Source organism: Pithys albifrons, chromosome 8 (genome assembly GCF_047495875.1).
Source record: "Pithys albifrons albifrons isolate INPA30051 chromosome 8, PitAlb_v1, whole genome shotgun sequence".
Lineage (NCBI taxonomy): Eukaryota > Metazoa > Chordata > Aves > Passeriformes > Thamnophilidae > Pithys > Pithys albifrons.
Window position 1 is genome coordinate 30,412,791 of NC_092465.1, and position 25,008 is coordinate 30,437,798.

The 25,008-nt window shown below is 38.6% G+C and overlaps 1 long non-coding RNA gene across 1 annotated transcript in view; it reads left to right on the forward strand.

Annotated features, from left to right (window-relative positions):
• LOC139675301 (uncharacterized) overlaps positions 1-14,324 on the forward strand; it is a 48,318-nt gene extending 33,994 nt beyond the window's left edge. Inside the window, exon 3 of the long non-coding RNA XR_011698468.1 lies at positions 14,272-14,324. This is a non-coding gene — a long non-coding RNA (uncharacterized lncRNA). The remainder of the gene's footprint in view (positions 1-14,271) is intronic.
• The last annotated feature ends 10,684 nt before the right edge of the window (positions 14,325-25,008 follow it).

The following is a 25,008-nucleotide window of genomic DNA, read 5'->3' on the forward strand; positions in this document are numbered from 1 at the left end:
GACGCTCAAAAATACATTTGGGCAAAGATTTCTGATATCATTCAGGACATGTGGAGAGTCTGGAGTAATGAGGAGCTGCAATATGAACACACACAAAAGAGAATTCACTTTTCTTCCCAAGTTAACTATTTCTGACAGAGGAGGCAAGCTCAGAATTGGTATTTGCTGTTGTATGCAAATATTTAATCTGTCCTTAAAGAGTCAGCTTTGAAAAAAAAAATACAAAACACAAAAATATTTATCACCACTGACTTTGTCGGTGAAATTTCATTTAAGACATTTATGTTTATTTTTAATTGAGCATGAACATAACAGCAGTGAATGTCATAGCTCCATGGGGAACATACCAGGTTCTGCAGGGCCTGTGCTTTTCTTATACTGAGAAAGTTTCTGGAGAAGTTTCTCCCCAAAGCTCTTGCAAAGAGAGCATTGACCTTATATATACCTCTAGCCAATGTAAAAGATTGGCCATGCTTCCTGAAATAGAAAGCAGTAGTATAAGTACGTAATATCAGTGTTCATCTTTCTACTGAATAACTAAAATGTATCTTTTTCAGAAATTATTACTTTAAGCTGTACAAACAGCAGAAAGAAATAGTCCATAATGTTTTAAAATGTCACCCTCACTTTTCTGGTGCATTCAACCATTCATATTTCTGTACATTCTAAGAGCTAATCAAATTCTACCAAAAAATGGATTTGTCAGAAAGTATTTACCTTGATAAGACACATTAAGTGATGAAATAATGTAGTCACTGGATACTGTTAGAACACCCTTGCTCAAGACATCCTATTCAGTCTTGTCACCTTGGTATTTTCCCTTCCCCTTCCTGCATTTGCTCTTGACTTTACCTGCCTGTAACAGACCATGACTCACTCTTGAGTCAAAAAAATTACTGCTACATCTATCCCTTCTTTCTTGTTTTTGTATGGCTCTACCACATTTTTATCTTTTTAGTTTGTCTCTACAGTGTTGTTTAGCTTGCTTTGCACTCCTTTTTCATCTCATTTCTTATTTCAGAAGCTTCTTTCAAAATTCTTATTGTCTTTTTCAGAACTTATCAATCTTCCCTTTTGTTTCTCTTCTCCATGTTTGTCTACCTTCATATGTCCCCTGGTATTTTTATGAAGCATTCACACATGAGCTTCAGAAATTTTGCAGCCAGAGCATCCCTGAGGGAGCAGGGAGTGAGAGAAGAGAAGTGGAGGCCCTGCTCCATATGGCTGGGAGCTAGAGGGGTCTCTGCCCTCCCGAGAAATCAGTTTAGCTATTTGTCTGATACCACATTCTCCTACAGTGCCCTCTCCTTGCCTGTGAATCATAGCCACATACTATATTTTACGTGACATACTAAGGTGCTTCTGAGACAAACCCCCAACAGGTGCATCCCACAGATTAAACTGCGTTCCCCCTCTGAACTCCTGTCTCAGCCTTTTCACAGCACTGGTGGTTTTCAAGGCTGACCAGGTTCCATTGCTCAGTCAGCAGGCAGAAAACCACAGCAGATGGGCTACATGTGTCCTTAGAGACTAATGAGGAACCGAGAATAAAAATAAGTATTATCAAAAATAAAGGCATCTATGTCATATAACAAAGACCTGTAGCTCAGGCGCCACCTTCATTCTTCCTGGATTTTAATTTTTGTGGTCAGAAACAATTGAATCAGCTCAAAATAGTGATTTAATCACAATTTTTTTTCATGTGTTCTGTTCTATCTCACAATTAGCCCACTCACTAGCCTCTGACTAGACCAGCAAGAGGCCAAAATGCTGTTCAACTTATAACACAAACTTTTTGTACTGTGTTTATTTTTACCTTTGCATTATTTTCCTTCTGCCCATTTATTTACACTCCCTGAACCTGCATAGACACTTTACTGAGATGTACCTTGACACTGTTATGTCCATTTGTGTTCTTTTTTTCCCCCCTGGAGTGACTATAGCGGCTTATGCCTGGGACTTGCCATCAATGACATGTCTAATCATTCAGTTGTTTCCCCATGCTCTGATACAACAGGAGGCAGAGTTGTCTTTCTCCAGAGCAGATCAGTGATGCTTCCTATAAATTATTTATACATAAACTGTTGAAGAATAACAATAAAATAGACCTAACAGAACAGGATTTCATTTACAGTTCAGTTCATAGGTTCTCCTCTATACTTTTTCCTTCTGTTAAAACCATACAGATCATCAAAACATAGAAATATGATTTATTTTTATTTGTGTAAAAGAATCTTTGCCTCCATCAAGGTTATTATCCCTCCCATCAAGGCTAAGATAATTCTATACCAGGCAAAACATATTTGTATGGTAAGAACTTGTCTCTGGTTCAAAGAGTTTTTAATACAAATAAGATATACAATTAAAATAAGAGGAGGAAAATGCTTCTGTTGCCACGATATAATACCTCTCTGGGTGAGAGGGAGAAAAAGATCAGATAGCGTAAGAGAAATTTTAAGTGGGTTTGGTGGCAGAGGCAAGACCTGCCCTGGGCACCCCAAAGGCAAGTGCACTGCCCCTACCACTAAGCTCAACCTGCTCTAAGCTGCAGCCCACCAGAGATTGCATTAGTTTTACTCCACCACAGGAAATCATCAGTCTGAATCAGTTTTGATGGTTTGCATTTTTTTTTTTGTGATACAGTGTCATGGTGAAGTGTCTCAGAGAATGACACCTTTCTCCACAATTTTTAAGGTGAGGGGAAAACACCATGATGAGACTGGAAATCACACTCCCAAAGAGACTTGCCACTCAAATTTTTTGTAAATTCATAGTATGTGTGGTTTAGTTGAAGAGAGCATCATCCTCAAATACTGTTGAGGTGAAACTCTTGGGAATGATAGGAGTCTGAATGAAAATGTTGCAGTGTATTACAAATAAACCCAGCATTCATTGTTTCTCTCCTAAACCACCCAGTCCTGTTACTTACAGCCGGAGCCCCCCCACATGCTGCTCTTTCCCAGTCACCCCAATATTCATTACAAATCTGTTCCCACAGTCCTGACACTGACATTCTGAAAGCAAATCATCAGCTCTCTGGCCTCTCCATTTTGGTTGACATCCAGCAAGACAATGAACCACTGTGACAAATTACTAACATCAGAAATCCCATCAAGGAATATTGTGACAAATAGAAACTCTGCAATTACTTCTTTCATGGCCCTCAACACTGTCTCCACAAGTGGCATCAATCAGACCATTCAAGATATGATTAGACGGTCTCTGAAGCCCCCTTTACACTCTCCAGATGTGCCATTACATGCTTTACTTGTGGGGAATTGTTATTAATTTTAATATAGATCTTCTAATCTTGGATGATATTTAGTGTTTCTTCCCCGCTGTTCTGTAGTCATGGCCCTTTTTGTCAGGAGAGAATCACAGAAAGGGTCTAAAGTGCATCTTTTCTGGGGCAGCCTCAAGTAATTTTACTGAAAAATATATAAATTATCCCCTTTATCATCAATATTAGCTGTCCCTGAGTTCCATTAGCTTTTTATATAAGTGATGACAGTATATCCAAACCAGATTGCTTTAAAAAACAGTGTACACAATGCTCAAGGATTAAGACATAAAAGTAGGTAAAAATCTGTGGGGTTAAATTCTAGTGCAGTTACTGTACCTTGTGCAAATATGTTCCAAGAAAATTTTAGAAGAATGAACTCTGTACTAATCATAATATTAGGGTTAGCTATATTATTGATAAAACATTAAAGTAGGTATTCAACTTTTTAAAAGACGTGAACTATCCTTAAGACAGTCAATTTTTAAAACAGCAGAATCCAAAGAATTCCACTTTTTTGGTAAACCTTCAAAGAACCCCCATGAAGTCATTTGGGAAGTTATATAGCACTTTTAAAACATTATTGTTACTAAATAGAAAAGCTGCCCTAACATTTGTTGTATTTCCCCAGCTACATGGGACCAACTGTGCCAGACCTAGAGATGATCCACATAGAATCCTAATTTCTTTTATATTAACCTTAACAACACAATTGAAAACTTTGTGGCTGCTTGTGAAGACCTGACAGAGCTACAAAGACCTCCCTGAGAGGCAAGCATCAGCATCACAGCTCCTGCTTTCTTAAAGCATTAATTTACAACATAAGGATTAAATAATGAAGTTTAAGGGATACAGATCAGGTTTTACGATGGAACTGTATTAGCGCACAGACAGACAAATTTATCTTCAGTTGGTTCTAAAAGAGAACACTTGAAAATTAGCATATGCTGCTAAAGCATTGCATAATGAGCAACCATAATAGTTTGGAGGGTTATTTATTAGTTCAATTTAGGTATGAACCTAACACCCTTCTGGTACTCAGATTTGAGTAATACTGTCAAAGCTGTCAAGAGTTAGAGCTGGGATAGAACTAATCTATACTTGGCCATGCCACATCTGGGGTCCACAAAAACCAGTAATTCCAGAGTGTCAGGAATCTTCCAGATTTTAGTCTGATAAGCAAGCTACACACGTTTTCAATGTGCAATGAAAATGAACTGTTATCAAGTGCTACCCTGTGAGACATAAGTTACTTTGACTATATATGCTCCCATTAAGAATTAACAATATTTTAGATCTCATGAGATGACTTCACCATTTAACAGCATTTGTAATTTCCAGCAATTTCATGCTTTGTAATAGAAAACACACTACAAAAATAACTGGTGAGTTGCTAATATTCTTTGTATCAAACAGAAAATTGCTTCATGTGAACAACACAGGCTTGCTTCATGTTTTCACACTTCCTTTCCACTGAGCTGAAATCACTTCAGACATTTCCAGCTGTCAGTTCTTGTCCCACTGGGGATCTGGAAGATGCACTGAGGTGCCTGGAGGGTTTTGGAGAGAAAAGTCATTGAGTGAAAAAAGGGGGCTAATAGACACTGGCAGAAGAGGCTTTCTAGGTTATAGGCAGTGTGGTCTGGTGTGCAGAGTGAATATACAGATGTTATACAGGTCATATGGATACCTTTCTTTGAGCTTATTTCCTAAACTTGTTTACATGTGTTTACCTCTAGAAGATCCATATTGGTGACTGTACAGCATATATTTTAAAGAGATAGATTAGAAGAGGCTTTTAAAGTAGGTAAGAATAATGGGATCTCCCAGAAGGCTTGGCACAATCATGCAATAAAGTCACACCTGTGCTTCTCTACTTGTCAGGATCATCTAACAAAAAGGAAATAAGAAGTGATAGGTAGTGGGGAATCTCCTTTAGTTCAAAGAGATTTATGATTTCAGAGCAAAAGTTCGTGACATGTCTTTTCAAACCTCTGTCATAGACTTGTGGCTAAGCTCATTTCTGCTCATGTGGCCCTGAATCATTACAGATTGTTGGCTTTCAATGAGAAAAAGTATTTATCAGGAAGGGATTTGTGCTATCTGATGGGAAAAAGCCAATTGATTTTTTCAACCTGCTACAACAGGTGCTCTTGAAGCTGAAGTTATTTAATGTGCTCAAATGCCACAGATTACCAGTAATAATTCAATTAATAATACTTTATGCATTCAGTAGCAGCTTACACACAGCATAAGATATTGAGGGATGAACCAAGACAGTGGTTTAATGGAGTGTAGCCATTGCATTCTTAGCATGTTAAAGTACTTAGCTGGGGAAGAGATCAGGTAGAAGTGGGATGAAAAGCACATGGTAGTATCACAGAATCCTTAGTTTCACTTGCATCAGCAGAATGAGGGTATTCTGAATGCTAGAGAACTTCAGGACTCCAGAAAATGGATCAGAAGCTTTTTAAAGGTAATTCCACTCACAAAGTCACTGAAGCTGGAAGGATGAATTTGGAGATAGGTGTATAACTCCATTAGTTGGTATTGTTGAAGAGCTGTATGCTTATGAGTTTTGAGTAAAGAATGAACACCTGGTAACTTTTCTCAGACTTTATAAGAAAATAACTGACTTGTACCTGAACCAAGTAAAATCTGCTAGCCTTACATGGTTAGCTTGTCAAAAGATTAGAAATTCTTTATAATGCTGGTAAACCCAAAGATAGCTTGGCCTCTCATTACAGCCTGATTTTTCCATCTCAGCCAGATGAAATTAAGAGCTGGAAGAAAGAAAAATGGAAAATTGTTCTGACAAAAGACTGGTATAGAACAATGTAATGGTTGGGTATAGAAGGCTGTGTGGTAATGCATTATACTTGCATATTTTTTATTGGTTGCTAGTCTTGACAGCCCTCCTCTTGTACACTGACTCATGTCCTGGCACCACATTTATAATTTTACCGTACCTACAAAGATGTGGAAAATGCCTGGATCCTCTTGTGTTGTGGTGAAGCTGTGCTTTCCAGCCTTCCACACTACCTCAGGTTAAAGGACTCTTGAAGATGTTAGGAATACAGCGTGCTATGAATCTGGCTTGAGCCAAAACTAACCTAAAGCTTTTACTTTTTGTCCTATACTCTTTGGAGGAGTAGATGGACAAAGAAACGAACAGCACATTTACAATAAAATATAATGAGATTAATCTCTATAGTAAATGTTTCTCTTGCTGTAGCTTAACAGTATTTGGTTGCTTAAAGACAGTGAAGTCATTACTACTCATGTGAAGTATTACTCTATCCTGTGGGTAACTGATGTTATCAGGGTAATGTTATCAGTGTGTGCTCCAGTATTTCCTTTAAAATGAGGGCTCTTCTGCCCCACCATACTGATATCTCTGACATTAAACAGTGACAGTAGGGGCTAAAGGAGTTAAGAGAAGGCTGATGAAAATATTTCCCCCAGTAGTAGGCTGGATCCCAGCTGGTGTGTCTGGAGGTGACTTTTCTGCTACTTGGGAAAGTGGTCATCAAACCTTGAGAAAGCTACACAACCTGATTCACATGAACAGCCAAGCAAGGGCACAAATCAAGAGACTGATGGGAAACAAAGGGTGGAATGGTTCATGAAAGTCATGTACTACAACATGGTCAATCAACCCAAATGTGCACACCTCAGTTACCACGGGCTAGCAAACTTGAAACTCAAGAATGCACTTGGATTTAAAAGGCTTTAGTGAAATAGAGGAGGCAGCAAACACTTGACATTTACTAAACATTTAAAAGAATCAGCTGTTTGCACTTAAAAGTACAGGATAATCCTTCCTCTCCTTTGCTACTGGAAGCATTCAAAAATGGATCTATGTTTATGTGAATTCCCCTTTTCTACTACGGCAAACGGGTATGGCTTCTATCAGCCAGTGAAGGTTTGCCATTGGTTCATACTGATTTGCCAATGAAAGCTGCCAACAATAACCAGATTTCTTGTTGCTTTAATTGTGGAGTTTTGATAGCCATACGTATTACAAAGCAGCTGAAGATGATAAAGAAACTTAATTTGGTCCATGTCCAAGATGAACTTCTCCTCCTCATATTTTAGTTCTTTTCACACTCCCCTGCCTCAACCACTTTTCATCCTGCCCTCATTATCTACTTCTATACCACATGTTAAAGCTTAACCTAAACCCTATCAAAGTGAAATGTAAAAACTCACTGAATGCAACAGACTTTGGATCATGCCTGCAGGGATTAATCAGTATGGATATGGATCGTGTCTGTGAGCTGCTGAATGCCCTCAGATCTCAGTAGCATCAACAAACCTCACAGGACCAAGTATGTAGCTGGAAGGTGGTACCAGGACTGACAGAAACCCGAGACATCTTGCAGCTTTTGGGTTTCAGAAGGTGTTGACATATTGATCTGACAGCCAGAGAAGCTCATGCATAGATATGGAGATGGTCTAGGAAAGTATTTCACAGGATAGGAAACTTCTTAGGCCCATCTCAAATTTTCATTTAAGTTATCTTAATAGGCTTTTCTCCTGAACCCTCCTGGGGGTCTAAGGAAAAAAAAAAAAGATAAAAATTAATTCAGGTTCATGTTCTTTTGTGACTGCTCCTACTGAGCACAATAAACTGACATGCTGCTTTTAATTAGCATTTAGTTAACTGCTCATTTTTGTGCAGAAACTGTGCACCAACTCCAGTGAACGCAGAGGTGCTGAACTGAGGACAGGAAGATTGAGTGGAATTATTTAAAAAGCAGCCCTTTAGATTCAGTGTTCAGGCTCTATCTGATTTGAAACTGCACAGATAGAAACAATGAAATTTGAAAAAAAATTTAGTTATTGTTGATAAATTCATCTTAAGTAACAAATTTCAACTCACTATCACAGAATAGAATCACAGAATATTCTGAGTTGGAAGGGACACACTAGGATCAGAGTCCAACTCTTAATCCTGCACAGGACAGCCACAAAAATTCCACTTTGTTCCTGAGAGTGTTGTCCAAACACTTCTTGAACCCTGTTAGGCTTGGTGCTATGACCACTTGCTGGGGAGCCTGTTCCAGTGCCCACCCATCCTCTGGGCCAAGAGGCTCTTTCCTAATATCCAACCTAAACCTCCTCTGATTCAGCTTCTTGCTGTTCCTTTGGGTTCTGTCACTGGTCACCACAGAGCAGAGATCAGTGCCTGCCCTTCCTCTTCCCCTCATAAGGAAGTTGTAGCTGCAATGAGGTCTCCCCTCAGTCTCCTGTTCTCCAGGCTGAACAGACCAACTGCCCCCAGCCGCTCCTCATACTGCTTCCCCTCAAGGCCCTTCAGCATCTTCACTGCCCTCCTTTGGACACTCTGTAATGTCTTTATATCTTTCTTATATTGCTGTGACCAAAGCGGCACACAATATCCAAGATGAGGCCACACCAGCGCAGAGCAGAGTGGGACAATCCCCTCCCTTGACCAGCTGGTGATGCTTTGCCTGATGCCCCCCAGGACACAGTTGGTCCTCCTGGCTGCCAGGGCACTGCTCACTCAGATTCAACTTGCCATTAATCAGGACCCCCAGGTCCCTTTCCACAGTACTGCTTTCCAGCATCTCATTCCCCAGAGTGTAAAAATGTCCAGTGCTGCCCCATCCCAGGTGCAGAATTTGGCACTTTCCTCTTGTTGAACTTCCTATGGTTGGTGATTACCCAGTGCTCTAATTTGTAAGGTTTCTCTGCAGGGCCTCCTTGCCTTTGAGGGAGTCAGCAGTTCCTACCAGTTTTGTGTCATCTGCAGACTTGCTCAGTATCCCTTCCAGTCCTACATCCAAGTCATTTATGAAGGTGTTGAAGAGCACTGGGCCTAAGTTGAAGCCCCATGGAACTCCACTAGTGACTGTGCATTAAAACATAATGGGATCCTACCACCACAACACCCACCCAACCCAAACCTGAGCTCAACAATCAATGTCCAAAACCATGACAAATAGCACATCCCATGGTGAAAGCATTACATTTACAAAGCTAAGTGATAAGGTGATTTCATCAGCACAAATTCTGCACAGTCATTGCTCTTACCATTTCCATTTATCCACTCAATAGGATAGAAACTGGTGCCTTGAGAGACCCCAGAAAAGTACCTACCAGCAGAGAGAGGCTGCACCTCATTTCAGTATGGCTGCATGACTCAGCTTTTGAAAATCAGACTGTGTAATTTCGGAACACTGGCCACCTGTGAGCCACAGTCATTCCTATACCATCACACAGCCAGAAATCTTGCTAGAACATTTGAGATGAAGAAAATCCCTCATTTTGTTATCACAATTCACATGGCCTGCTTCTTGAAAAATTAAAGATCAACTTGGCAAAAAAGGGAACTAATCCAGATGTTGGCTGAATTCATAAACAGGGTAATAAGTTTTCTCTACAGACTTGGAGATGGGCATCACCACATACACAAAATTACAAAATGAGCTACTGCATGTGAAACTTGCATGCCTGTTCAACTGAGGAAGCATCACAGCTCTTGCCTTTTCTTTCCCAAGCTGGGAAATCCTGAAATAATATTTTGTTTCCAAGTTTAAGAAAATATTGATGACCTCCTTGTTTGTCTCACCTGCTGTTCTTGGTCAGTATTCTCCAGAGAGAAGTCTGAACCCAGGGGTGAGCTGGATTAATTAGAAGCCACTGGAAATTTCCCCATATCCTGCCTTTATTATCATGGGAAATTCAACCACAGAAGGTGTGCCATTTTTGAAATAAATGTTTAGTAAGTTTTTCCAGTTGGAAACAAGGCATTTATGCTTTTAATTTGAGTGGGAGAACTAAGAAATTTTTACCGTAATTTTCTATTAATACTTCACTAGGAACAGCAGTGATGAATCAGGAGTCACTTACATGGCCTTGTGCTTCAATTATGAAAGGCAAAATAAAAAGGTGGACCTGCTGACCCTCAGCATCAGATTGAGTGCACCCTCAGCAAGTTTGCAGAGGACACCAAACTGCCCTTCAGGCATGTGGCTGGTGTGCCTGAAGGACAGGATGCCATCCAGGGGGACCCAGACAAGCTCCAGAAGTTGGCCCATAGTCATGAGATTTAACAAGGCCAAGCACAAGGTCTTGTCACTGGATTGGGGTGCACCACCATAAACCCAGAAGAGCAGGTCAGGTCCTGTCTCAGGTGTGATTTACAGGGCTAGACATCTTTTAACAAATATGTCTAAGGAGACATGAAATGCCACCCACAGGGACACACTACCTCAAAAGAGAGGGGACTGTTTTTGACAGGCCTATTGCAAGAACAGAAGTTGCCATTCTGCATCCCTGTATTTGTCTGCTGTGCAGCCACTGCTGAGCCCTGAGACCTGTGCTGACAATTCTGTACTGAAGTTGTTCATGTTCTCTCAAGTGCTGCACCAAACCCCTGAAGATACTGACTTTTCTAAGTGTAGCTTCTTGTGCCTGAGAAAGTCTGAGTAATAATCATCACTGAATATATAACTTTTTACATACCTTTTAAAATCATGTCATTTTTGAGAACTGAAAGGTTGCTGGAGGGTCACTCAGTACCACCAGAGTATCACTTCATTATTATAAGCATGTTTGTATTATTTTCATTAAAAAAAAGCAAAATGGACAAAAAAGGGATGCACTATTGGAAAATAGTAAAAATTGCAATTCAAGATATTAATCACACTGAATCCTGTGAGGTTTTTGGCAGATAATAAATGGGTGATAGATTGATCTCTAAAATCACATGCATATTATGAGCATAATCCTCACTTTAATGCAGGGTCATAGAATTTTACAGCCTCATAAGCTTGCAAGGTTTCACCTGGAACATCAAAACAATTGCTAAAAGTGTAATAAATTCTACAGCTAGCCATCTGCTTACCCTCCTGACCTTTCAAATCTTGTAAAAACCCATGCTCATAATTTTTCACTCTATGAATTTCAACCTTTTTTTCTTTCTTTTTTTTTTTAATACACTATGTTCAGAAGGTTACTTCATCTTTTCCATGTAATAAAGAAGATCCATTCCATTTGATAAAATGTGGCAATAGACATTTTTTCTTGAAAGTACTGAGTGCTATCACTAGAGCTAATGGGATTGGAGGGCATTGCCAGTTGTTTTATCTGGTTGGAAACATTTATTTTGAGTCATGCTTTCTTGGATGGGTTCACCCATCAGTCCCTACTGGAAATTACATCCAGCAACTGCTTTGGAAGAAGGTTAAATAGCACCAGTGTCCGTTTCCTATCTTAATTTCTGATGTTGTGAATCACTATGCTTTGTTTATCTGAAAGTCATAAAGGTTAAGGTTTCCTATTTCTCAGTACTGAACTATCATATCTGTCTCTGAAATTAATGTTTCTGTTCCAGCTAGACAACTAGGAATATAAAACCTATTGGTACACTTTTTTAACACATTGTACTACACCAATACTCTACTATTGCCAAAACCCCTATGCAAGACATGTCACATTTCAAAAGTGACACAAGTTAATAAGCAAAATATTGCAAATATTCTCCCTTGACTGCACTGATATGAAGGAAAACCAATATGAAAACATATACAAGAGAAAATTAAAATTATCAATGCAAAGAAAATAAATTTGGTCTTACACATATCAAAGTTTAAGAAAATACACCTTGGAGACAGCAGCAGATAGAAAGAATACAACAAAAAAGCAACAAATCTTAGAAAAAAGTAGCAAGCAACAAGCAAATGACAATTCAGGGCAAGGGCTGTAGGCTGATGTTGTCTCTGTGAAATACACCAGAAGACAACACCATGTTAAGGTAAAGGAGTGCAGTTCTCTGATGTTTCCATAGGTGGAAAAATAATATTCTATACCATCTTCCTCTAACATCTATTGCAAGCTTAGGGAAGGACTGCTCTCTCTTCTATGTCATAGAGAGACCTGCTGTCCCTTATGCTGTAGAGGTCAAACACTAGTTGAGATGGGATTAAATCAACATTATCTGATAGAGACTTTTTCCAAAAATGATTCTTCTATTTCTTTTAGGTCCTGTTTCCCCCCACACCTTGCCCCTCTCCTCCCCCCTCCCCACCTCATACCAGAGGTGAGAACAAAATTCATGCTTTTCTTCTAGCTATTAAAGAGCCACTGGTTAATGTTCAGAAATACAAGCAAGGTGAAGAAATAATTGTTATTCTCTCAAATTAGTTTTGACAGTTCTTTCAAAGACTCTACATTCATCCTCAGTGATGAATAACTACAAAAATTATAAATCCACATGCAATTCTGAAACTGGTTTGATTTTCCAAAGAAAAAAATTAGATTAACATTACCAATTCTCCCCTTCAACAAATTCATTTATAGTCAAGTTATTTTCTCCAGTTTCCTGACAGGGTGAAATCTATTCAGTCTCTCCATATGGCTGTCTCCCTTAATAACCCTTGAACTTCTTGGTCACTTTTAAAAAGGCATAGCTTTCAGAGGTGTGAAACTGCTGCAAACATAATGAAAACAGTTGACTACTGAAAAGAGATCCAAATTATTGCCTTAGCTGAGGGAAAGATCTTTTCCCATTCTCAGAGATAAGAGCCAGCAAATCAGCACACACGTGCTTCGAACGTGCCACAGCAATTTGTCCAGCCAAATATACTGGGGATGCTAGAGGGAGATAGGCTTGCTGCAAGAGTGAGACTGTCAAGGAATAACGAGAGAACTAGAGGAAATGGGTTGCAACTGGCAGTAAGATCATATTAGAGAACATAAGGCAAAAATCCATTGGAAGAAGGATTTTAAACTCAGGTACTGCTCAGAAAATAAATTTTATTGAAAAAAATAATTAGACTACATTACATTAGTTCATCTCTTTATGAACTTTCCTTTAAAATAGTTTTAAATAAAAGGTATAGGTCAGTGTTTAAAAGAAACAACATGAGAATATCTGCCTTTGCACAATACTGTAATGTGCAGGAAGGACTGAACAGAAATCCACTTACAGGAAGCATGCAGTCAGAATATGTATTAGGAGAAAGAGCTCTCATCTAGTTGGGATACTGGACATACTCAGTGAATTAAGGTAACCTACTGTTCTGTTTGACAGCAAAATTTTATTTTGATAATAAATTTGTCAGTTGCACTACAGTAGCAAAGTACTAAATACAAACCCTCCATAAATGTGGATACTTCCAGAAGCTCTGCCAGCACAGTAGAGGGCTGACACTGATGGTTGTAGAGAAGGACATCTGAAGATAACCACTAAGAACATTTCAGAAGAAGAAACAATGGGTTAAATTAGCATTATTTCCTATTCATTACAGCCAGTGAAACAGAAGATGAATGAAAGTAATCCTGCTTTCCCTCTGCTACAGTCGCAGTCACAAGGCTGAGGTACCCAGCCTCAGTTTTTGTTGGTTTCTATGTGATGTGCTGTCAGTTCGTGCAGCTTTTTTTGTATTATTTTAATTAGGAACCCCATAACTTCCTCACAGTAAATGTGGTCAGAGACAATATTATTCCGTATGTTTCCTATGCCACTTCTTGAAGTCAACAATGCCAAGATGATTTCAGAGTGGTTAAGTAGTTAAACCCCATGTACATGCAGTACTTGAAGACATGTGAACCCATTCTTTTTGCATCTAGGTGTGGCATTAGCTAGTGAGAGCTGAGATTTCATCTTTCCTAAAATATCACCCTTTTAAAATTTGTCTAAGTTTTTATCCATTACAAAGCTTATTTTCTTCTTGTATAGGCACAGAATCCTTTCTTGTGTTTCTTTTCTATGAAAAAAGAACAGCCAGTGTAAAAGTTATGTTAAACCTCTCTTCTCTTTGGGTTCAAATTGGAAAAAAATGTAACCAAGCTTAACTAGTAACCTAGTCTTCAAGGATAGCTTGTCACATACCATGTAGAGGATTGGGGGTGGCCTGGCTGGTTGGTTTTCTGTTCAGTGAGTAGTTCCAATGGGATACAGGACAGATATTGTTCACTGCCATTTCATTTTCTCACATTTTACATTTGCCTCTTTCCAGAACATCCACAGGAAAAGAACAGACAATTCTTGGCTTTCTACTACAGCCAACATTTGTCCAGTGTAATTCTATGGGGCAGAGAACAAACAGAAGAACTTTGAATTCTTCTCTTCATAAGTAAAACACAAAAAGCTTCTCCTGGAGCAGATCCACCTTGTGAGAGTCCCCCCAGAGCAGCAAAGGAAAGAAATGGCATTTGGGAACAATCTCTCCTTAAGGATAACCCAAAACGGACTAGGGGCCACATATCTCATGTTATGTCCTCTTTGGCCACACAGCCTTCAATAAGGAAATGTGGTGGTTGGGAAAGGACAAGTAGTCCTGGAAATTAATAAACACCTTGAATATCAGCAGCAGTTGCCATAGCAAGCACAAAATCACATGTAGCATGCAGGTCACTGTGCTCTTTTGATCTCTTCATTACTGACAACAATTACTGCTGATAATTCTGAAAGACATGGGAAATTGTGTCCTTAAAGAAACGACATTAAAAATTTAACAAGGGCAGGTTTGAAACCAAGAAGAATGGATACTAATGGCACAGTAATTGAGTAGATCAGAGCTCATGAAAGCTAAAGGGAAAATTACATGCTTAAATGGATAGAAAAGGAAACAAAGTTCAAATTATGATCACCCACAATTTCAATCATTCCACTTCTCATTTACTCACCTGGGGGGAATGGATGGCAGTTGAAATTTATTTAATGGCACAGTAGGAAACTGGGCTTCGTTCTTCTTCACAGTAAATGTGAGTGAGATTATGTCAAACATTTAATTCCAAGAAAGCAGAAACTTTACTCAACATTACAAACATAAAAAGACTAGAGGTTCCATTTCTAGTGGAAAAAAATGTGCCACATCTAAGCAGTCTAAGTGACATTGCGATTTGGAAAGTCACAGAACGGATTGCTCAGTAGAAAAGTGATCTCACTGGCACTCTCTTAGTGGCCCATTAGCACCACAGCCTACAGTGGGATAAACTCAATTTAATAAAAGAATATGTTCAGTGTTTGATACACTTGGATCCAGTTTCCTTCAACATTCGTGCCTCACTACAGGCAGGGTCCCTTTCTGTCCTGGGGAACAAACCATATGTATATGCAGCTCTACTTAGAATCATGCACTCGGACAGCAGCACAGATGCTGCAACTCTTAGGCACAAAACAACCATGAAAGAGAAGTTCATCAGACTTTCCTGTGCATTAGGTTCATCTTCATATTTCAGATCTACATATGCTGGCATTACACACACTTCAGAAACATGCTCCACTTGCACCTTCTCTTTTTCTGTGAGACACTTCATAGTTCAACGTCCCTTGAAACATTCCTGTTCCTCTGCACTGATATCAGGTTTGCTTAGAGGAAAATTATTTTATATGCAGAGGAGAAAATCACAACTGTTACTCAGCCAGAATACAGTTTATTAAATGCAACAAAATAATATCTTGTTATGTTGTGAGCATATGCAATATTATAGTCACACATCCCTTAAAAAAAAACAAAACTAAAACCCACATTAAGTATTTTTATATTTACTGCATATAGGTTTCACTGTGTGTTCTACTAATTTGGTTTTATCCTTCAATAACGTAATGCTTACACATTGGAATTCATCCTGTAATGTAGTCACTGTATGTAACAAAATCTTAAAGATCAGATTCAATGTCAAAGCCTGACTTCTAGGAATTGCATCCCTAAAGGAAAAGAGGAAATGAGAACAATAGAATAGACCACGGAGGTGAATAATTATTGTTGAATGAAATATTAATTTTTTTCACTGGTCTGATTTTTTGCCACAGTGGACAAGCTCACTGAAAATCAATACAAATCATTATTAAACAAACAAATTGTTACTAAATCAAAGACTAGATTTAGAATAACATAAAATATATATAAATAATCCATATGTGCAATTGTTGATTTTTAAAAATGTAAACTATTTAATAGCATTGACTAACTAAATCAGTAAAATTAGATTCTTGTACAACCTTCTGTGTCATCCTGGGCTGCCTTTCCTCTCCAAGTTACAAAGCTGAAGGTTTGATTCTGCAATATGTGTGCCCTCCAAAAAGGCCAGCACTATCCAAACCCAGTTTTAATAAGATCTCTTCACAGTAAAATAGAAAGACCTACTTATAACTTTTCCTCTTTGTAAACAAATTCACTTTGAGTCCAGATGAGGTTTTCACTTTAAAGTGGATGAAATGGACCTAATCCTTCAGCCTTGTCAGTCTTCAAGACATACATGCAGCACTTTGTTTTTCAGCCACACTATGTGCACCACAGTGAGTAGGATCCTCATCGCATCCAGCTCAAGACACAAGAAAGTTGTCCAGCAAGGTGAAAGACTCACAGAAGATTTTGAATTTCTTGCAAAGCATCACTTACATAGTTTATGAAAGGATTATTAAAAAAATAGAATAGGGGTAAGATAGGTTGCTATAGTAAATAACCAAAACAATGGTGTAAAGTTTGTGTTTGCAGACTTCACACTAGAGGAATATAGAGGACTAGGATGCCAGCATTAATACTCATGGCATATCTTTGGCATGTCATTGTCTATAATGACATTAATCCCAAAGGCCAGCAGCAGGATTGCTTTACAGACTGAGTCCTTGATCTGTCATCTGTTTCACTGCACAAAATGTCAACTTGCGCTACCTGCGTCTGCTTCCCTATTAACATTTCAAATGGCCCCCATTCTCTAAGAAAAGAAATACCAGAAACCAAAGAGAATGCTCAAATCTATAGTCACATCAGTGACACTAGGCAAGCCAGGAAAATATCAAGATGTGGTAATGTCTCTGGAAGACGCAATAATGAGAAAAAAATGGGGTACTATTCTCGTCAAAACTCTAGGCACTACCCATGCATGCCTGTGCAAATGCATGTGGAAACAGCTACTCCACGAAAACATGGCAGTACCCCCTTGGAGAAGCAAAAAACCTAGAGAAGTTTCAGAATGGGGAAAACTTTATACCTATTCACTGAGATACCCACCTTGTCAGGGTTATTTCTTGTATGCTCATAGGGTAATTCAAACAACTAGCAAAAAAAAATCATAGAGGATACTTTGGCTTTCATTGTTAGATATTCTCCTTAACATCTTTTCTTGCCTTTGGGCCTCCTTTTCTCCTCGTTCTTTTCCAAGTTCATTCTGTTTTGACTTAAAATATCCATAAAACATAGAAAATGGGGAAATTTGTTGGCTTGCTGAAGTGAGAATCATAAATATTATTGAGGATAAGATCCTCAGATGATGCAAATGTACCACAACTGTAAATCAAGAACCCCCGGTTGTGTACGATGGGCAGCTCCCACACTCCCAATTCCTTCCATTTGCCTACAGGGCATTTGGGATTTCTCTCTTTTTTTTTTTCCTTCCCAATGGAGAAGGGGGAAATGGGAAGGGCTGATCAGTTTGGGGTTGGTCTTTTTGAAACCTATACTCTCCTAATCCAGCTATTTACTTAAACAATGACAGCAGATGAACTAATAGGGTAATAGATGCTTAGACAAATGACCTATGGATAGAGAGCTGCCATCACGTCATTTGACTTTTTAAAAAGCTACTTGCTGGATACAGACCTGTGGAACAGGAATTATCAGAACATCTCTGTATTTATTAATACATTAAATGCAAGCTGTATCTTGCCCCTAGAATATGTATATATGTGTGAGTGAACAGTAGCACATTTTCACTTTTTGTTTACCAATCCTTAAGCTAGAAAGCTAATATTCCAGGGTACAGTTGGCAAGTGTCTGTCCAAAGCCATACTGCATGAGGTTCTGATTTGTGAAGGACTCAAAGGAGGTAAAAGACTTAAGTTGCTTAGATTCTTGGGTCTGCCAGTCTTTATTCAAAGTTTGGGGAAAGCCTAGACAAGAACAAAATAGCAGAACTGAGCACTGTGAATTAGTGGGACCCTCAGAGCAGAGATTTTGCTACCTATGGGTTGCTGCACAGCAAGGACAACCTTACTCTTCACTTCATGGCTCACATGATTACACCATTTTTAGTGGCCGGCTGAAATGAATTTCCCCTGTAAAAGAAGTGTTTTATTTTCTATTGACTACATTTGCTAATAGTTACTCATTTCTTTTTATGGTTAAACACAACTCCACTAATCATACAGTTACTCACTTTGAGAGAAGGAAGTTGTTATAACATTTGTTCATATTTATCATTATGCCAACAGTTTTATAATCACTATAGTAGTCTCCATGCTTACCATCAACCATATTATTATACTATACAATTTTTTCCTCAGTGCTTGACATCTCTGATTAATAAAGCTAAACATTGTAGATGGCCTCTAATTTCACAACGCACGCCTGGATTTCCTTTGCATGCATCAGTGTATTCTGTCTAAATCCTCATTCTCCTCACTCTGTTTGTAGGAGACAGAAGCTGTGAGCATCAAAAAGACCATGTTACCTGGTAACATGTACCTTCTTGAATTGGATTCCTAGTCTTGTTATGAAGACTTTTTCTGACACGTGTAATTTCTGCTCTTTCACATGGTCTTCCCTCACACAGTGCAGGAGCCCTCACCTTTGGTAGCTATTTCCTAACAATCAGTGTAAGTGGTAACATCCTCCTTTTCTCCTAACACTCCTTCTTGCCACCCTGGAGTTTCACATGATGAATCCCAATACATTCTTGTCATTTCCTGCTGTGTGTTGGTTACAAACCCCTGGTCAGACATGTTAAAGCATAATATGCTAAATGCCACGTTTACTCACGTTTGATGAGGTTTGGTTAGTGATATCCTTTTGTACCATTCTGCATGTTCACTCTGCTTTTCACACTTCTCTGGACTAAATTGACAACTTGAGTTCTTCTGACACACCTGAGGTTCTCAGAGTAGTAAGCTTTCACAACATACTATTAGACACTATAATTTATGTCCTTGATTTCTATTTGTCTAGAAGACTGTCTGTGTCATACATATGTATGTGTATGGCCAGACTTCACGAACAAAGATTTGGGAAGGGCTCTCCCCACATGGGTGTGCCCTTCCAGCCTGCGCAGTGGATTTTTTAGGTGAGGCTCAGCGTGCACAGAACGGGCCCCACCCTTTAAGTCCTGAGGTCCATTTGCCACGGCCGAGCGAACTTGGACAGTGACAGGGAAGTCCTCAGGACTGTCACAGCACCCGGTACTATCTGGGGCTGACCCTGCTGAGCATCCAAGATCTGATGGGATGGGATGGCAGGGAGGCTTTGAACTGCCAGGGGATGGTCCCCACTGAGACTCGAAATCAGTTCCTTGGGATTTGTAGTCCAGAGTGCTCTCCTTTACACCATGGGACCGCCCTTGTCATACATGAAAAGCTGAAACAGTTTGATTGCTACTTTACATTCTCAGTCATCAAGACATATCTTTTCTGTTGCTCTAGAGAGCAGTAACAAACACACCATCTCTTCTCATTTAAAAATAAATACAGACCATTTTAGGGTATATTATTTTACGCAGATTCTAATTCAGTATTCTTATCCCACACTGAAAATCAGAACAGGGAAAGACAGAGATTAAATGGGGCAAATCCAAGGCAGGACAGAAACACAGATCTGTATATAGAAAGGCCTTGCTCTGTTTTCAGAGTATACAGGCATCTGTAGAACAGACACAGTTATGAATGTTTGTGTGGTACTGAGACTTATAGACTGTTAAAATCTTTGAAAAAAAAAAGGAATATTTCTTTGGCCTGCGAGTGAAAAAAATAGCACTGACCCACAGCATTACTAGTCGTTGCTCTTATGACTCTAGAGGCCAGAGCAATGCCATTTTTATCCCAGAATAGTCCACTGTACATGCTTGTTTATTTTAGTTGGAAGAAGACTTTGAGCACACCTCATAGCTGTGTGGTCAACTTCCAGGTTGACATGCTCCCCCTTTCAACGGTTTAACTCATTGAGGCAGACCCCTTTCTGGTTGAATGGTTCATGTTTGGACTTGTTTGGAGGTGACCTTTTTGTCCAAATTCAGCAGTGTCATTCCAACGATTACTGAGTCCCCAAGGTCAGGAAAACAGACATTTTCCCATCAGGTTCCAACTAGAAATTGTGTAGGAAAATAACGAAGGCAAGAAGCATTTGGCATCCATGACAGCTGAATCTAAGATATCTCTCAAGAATGTCAATCTGTGGTATTTGAGTCAAGAAATTATATGCAATATGAAAATATCTTTTAGTTAGGAAGATTCCTTCCCAAATAATGGCAGGACATGTTGAGTCTTTGTCCAAAATCTTTTAATAGACTCTACTAGCAGAGCTTAAACTAGCATTACTTACACTGTGTGTATATACAAATGTTAGTGTTGACTTCAGTTCCACATTCCTAGTACAACTTTTCTTTTTCACCCAGAGGCAGATTACTTGCAACACACTAAGTTGTGTGGCCTCTTCTTGTCCTCCCCAATTCCCACAGAAACCCTAAAAGTGAAGGATTTTTGTTTGTTTGTTCATTCCCTGGGACAAGGCAGTGAGGGGAACCTTCTCTGTCACCAAGTGATGTTACTTAATAACTCCTAGCTACCAGGACACCAAAGGACAACTTAAGAGGGAAAAAAATGAAATATCAAAAACAAGGGAGAGGTGATGGATTATTCTGAATGTTTTGTATCCTGCACAGACCCACTCAACATGCCAGCTTTTCCAGGGCATATTTGAAGACTGTGACATTGGATGGTAACACAGTTTTCCCTGCACAAGGAACAGGAAAAAGAAATATCACAAGTAGGGGGGAAAACCCGCCCAAAATCTCTCTTCAACAACAAATGACCCAATTTGTTCCTCCCCAGTAACTGCAGAAACTTGGTACAACTTTGCAAATCTATGTCATTGCTGCTATGAATTCGTTACTTTAAATGGAGCCTCATTTTTCTTATCACAAGGCATGGCAAATTACCTGTAAGTAGTTTTGGGTCAGGTACACCAATTTTCACTTTGAAGCTACAATTATTTTTTCCAGCTTTCACTTACTCTCGCAGAACCTTTCCTTACTGTAAAGAGAGTCAGCATATAATAATTTGCATTGCAAAGAATGTGATACAGCAATTAATACAATGAACATCTCAGATCAGATTCCTTTCAGTTTGAATCTCTGCTGATACTTCTGTTGTTGTTCTCTAGATCACACCCTCAGCTCCTGGATTTTGTAGAACTGGGCAGCCTTTCAATTGTCTGACCTTTCAGTAAGCTATGTTTTCTCCAGATGCTAAAATTGAATATAATTTCACTTTATTCAGTATTAAGAAGCTGTAAACAACATCATTGACTATTCTTGGCAAAGTGCCTGAATTAAATAGGCTTCTTAATGTATCTTCTATCTATATTAGAGCTATTTAAAAGCAATAAGCCAAGTGTGCTGATGATAAAAAGACCATTTTTCATTCATCTATTTGCTTTTAAGCTCCATATATTCCCTGTGAATATTTTATTTAGCATAAGCAGTTGCCAATATGAGCCTTTGTATTTAAAATACATAAATTACTATCTAGCTTTACAAAGAAACCATTATTTTCATGAGCAAGACTGTCAACTCTCTTCTTTAGATAGTAAAATCCATGCCTATTTCCACTCTAGAGAAAAATACTTAGTTGGACAACTGATACAACAGAAGTTTTCTTTGATCTGCTTCTACAGGTCTGATCACTTCTGGAAAATATCAGTTATTATTCATATAGTTGTCCAAGAGAATTTTTTTTAACTGAACAGATGTTACTAGAAAACTTGGAAGAAATTCATGTCAAACCTTTGTAATAAGTTATTGTTCCCTGTAAAACCAGACAACAGTAGTCAGTAACCATTGTTATCATTGTAGGCAGACCATCCATAACTGATGGTTAAGTTCATTTATTACAGCTTTTTAATGAGCTGATGGATTTGAATAATCAAGTCCTGAATCTTATATCTTGTGGATATTTTAATTTCTGCTGTCAGTTTCTTCTGCTTGAACCAAGCAGGTAACATAACTTTTATTTCAAAACTTAAATTTACACTTATAATAAAAAATCCAAAGAATCTTACCTGGCTACATCAAAATTATTATGCTATACCATAATATATTTATGTAGGGTTTACGAGTAAATGAGAATCTGTATCAAGATAGCATGCCATGGGTCAGTATTGGGGGACCTATTCACTTTTTTTACTACATTTAAACTTGCCCCAAATCAGAAAGATTCAGTTACGAATCACAGAGGCCCCTTTCCCACTTTGTTAACAGAATTATGTCAGGAGTGAGTTTTCTGTTTTATGTTTAATAGATATTGTGAATGAAGTTGCCAAGTTTATACCTTGCTGTATAATGGAGAAAGAAAGAATGACAAAAATTAAGGCCCAATACCAATAACTAGAAAAATACTCTGTCTAAAGACTAACAGATGTCCACTTCTCAATTTTAGAAGGTTATACAAAACAAAATTAAAACAACAAACACCAACCATACACCAATCTGGAGTCCAAGAATGTAAACTCTGAAGAACAAAAATATAATTTCAACTCTTCCATATCAGTAGAGAGAAAACCTTTCTGAAAATCTGGAAGCACTTCACTGCTTAAGAGCTCCAACTCTGGGTTTTCAGATGGCAGTTTAGGAGGACCTGAGGCTGATTGTACAGCATGTGGAATACACTGGAGATAGCCAGGGTTCTTCCTACAGTGCAGTCACGTTGTTGAGTAATTAAATACTTATTTGCATCTTTACCCAATAAAATTTTATATAAAAATAGGTGCTGATAATGTAACATTATTTATGGATAACAGCTGTCATATTCCCCAGCTGTTTCCTTGTTGTCTGCTATAACATATGTTAATTTAAACTTTCACCAAATGTCATGGATTGTTTGCAGTGCTCCAGCTGCAGCTTGGCAAATTTTTCTTCTAGGTTTCTGTTGGCTCTGGAAGTGATTACACAGACAACCCATAACAACATAAACAAGTCTTGTGTGGCTGCTGAGCTGTTCGTTAACCCAGCTAAGTGAATGTTTGCTGGAGGAAGCAACACATGGATAAGAAGTATCTCTCTTATTTTAATTTTCTGAGGTATTTTTGGATGCTGTCAGTGGAGAACATGCAGGGAACACCTGACTCAAAGGAATCTTTAAGGAAAAAATGCATCACACTGAACACTATTTTATTCCCTCAATGGTCCCAAGTTAAAATAAGTTTAACCTACATTTGTAGATAAATTGTATTCCAAACATGGTATCAGAAGTGAGATGCTCAGTTTACAAAGGCAACAACAAAAATTTTATTGACTTAACATAGCAGGACTGGGTGACAAAGTTTACAATCAATAAAAGGTTGCCACATAATATGAAGAGAAGAAAAAATGCAGTACAAACTGAATATCACAGTCTGTGCACAACTTCTAATGCACTGCATTGCACAGCAGGAAAAAATACATAGCAATGAATAGTCTAAAGCAGGAAACTGAAGGTGGAGAAGAAAACATCAAGAAGGACTGGCAGGACTTGTCAGGCACATTGGGTTTGTTTCTCATGGGAAACTTTCAATCAGAATAAATACCATCTACATGCTGAAAACAAAGGCTGATAGAGAGTGGAGGCTCTGATTTCTCATATAACAGCTTTTGCCATCCCTTCTCTACCTTGCTGCCTCTTCCATAGTGGGAAACTGGCATTTCTTTGAAATATGCAAACAGTAAAAACACCTCCTGCTTTCTTTTTCCTTTATGATGCCATCAGTGTTCAGAAATAATATTTAAATCGCACTAAAGGTCAGCCTTGGCAGACAGAACAACTTATATCTGCTTTTCAGAGCAGGGTAAAGATCAATATACAGAAATGGACCTTCCACTTATGTAAATGTACAAATGATAAGATGATGCCAGCAAGCACAATACAAATATTGATCAATTTAAATATGAGAGTAAAAGGAAAAGGAGAAAACATCATCTGTGGTGACAGACTCACAAAGAGGCTGGCAGCAAATAAAATGGATGGTGAGATTGGAAATCATTCTTTTCCTTATTATTTATTTTTCCTTAAATTAGCTTGATATTACCTCTCTGCCTTTTCTTCCTGTTCTCAAATTACATTTTAAACTTATCATAGAAAAATTTTGCAATATATGGAATGTGTTTTAGATTATTATGATGTAGAGCCTCTATAGAAATAGAGGATAGCAGAGAAACAGAATTCTTATATTAAGTATACTAGATATACAAGATATTTGCTGTGACAGAAAAGGAAGTTGAAAATCAAAGTTGTCTTGTGCTATGATACAATTTACTACAGCCTAGCATTTTGCATTTAAACCAATATCTGTAGAAACAAAACCAGCAATGTAGGCATAAGAGACTGCTGTTTTGATTTGGGTAAAACCATGCACTTATACATAAGTCCAAAGACCCCAGGCTTTTCTTGTGTGGGTGGCTTTATGTCACTGTCAGTGTGACCAGCCAGGACCAGCCTGTGGGACTGACTGTGAAAAGTAGCATGTGCCTGCACTACACCGAAGGAACAAACATTCCCCACTCCCTCAGTTCAGACTGGGACATTCCTCCACTCACTTAGATATTCCAGGGCATTCTAACTTCTCTTCAGTAAGGATGTTTGCCCCAAACAATTTGGTGTTGACCAACAAAGAGAGGCTCAGTATCTCTGCGCATCTCTTCCATGGACCTCCTGTATAACAGGTCTACATGCTACTGAACCCCTCTAAGGTAAAACTCTTCCCTGCAGCACCATACACTGAACCGAGAGC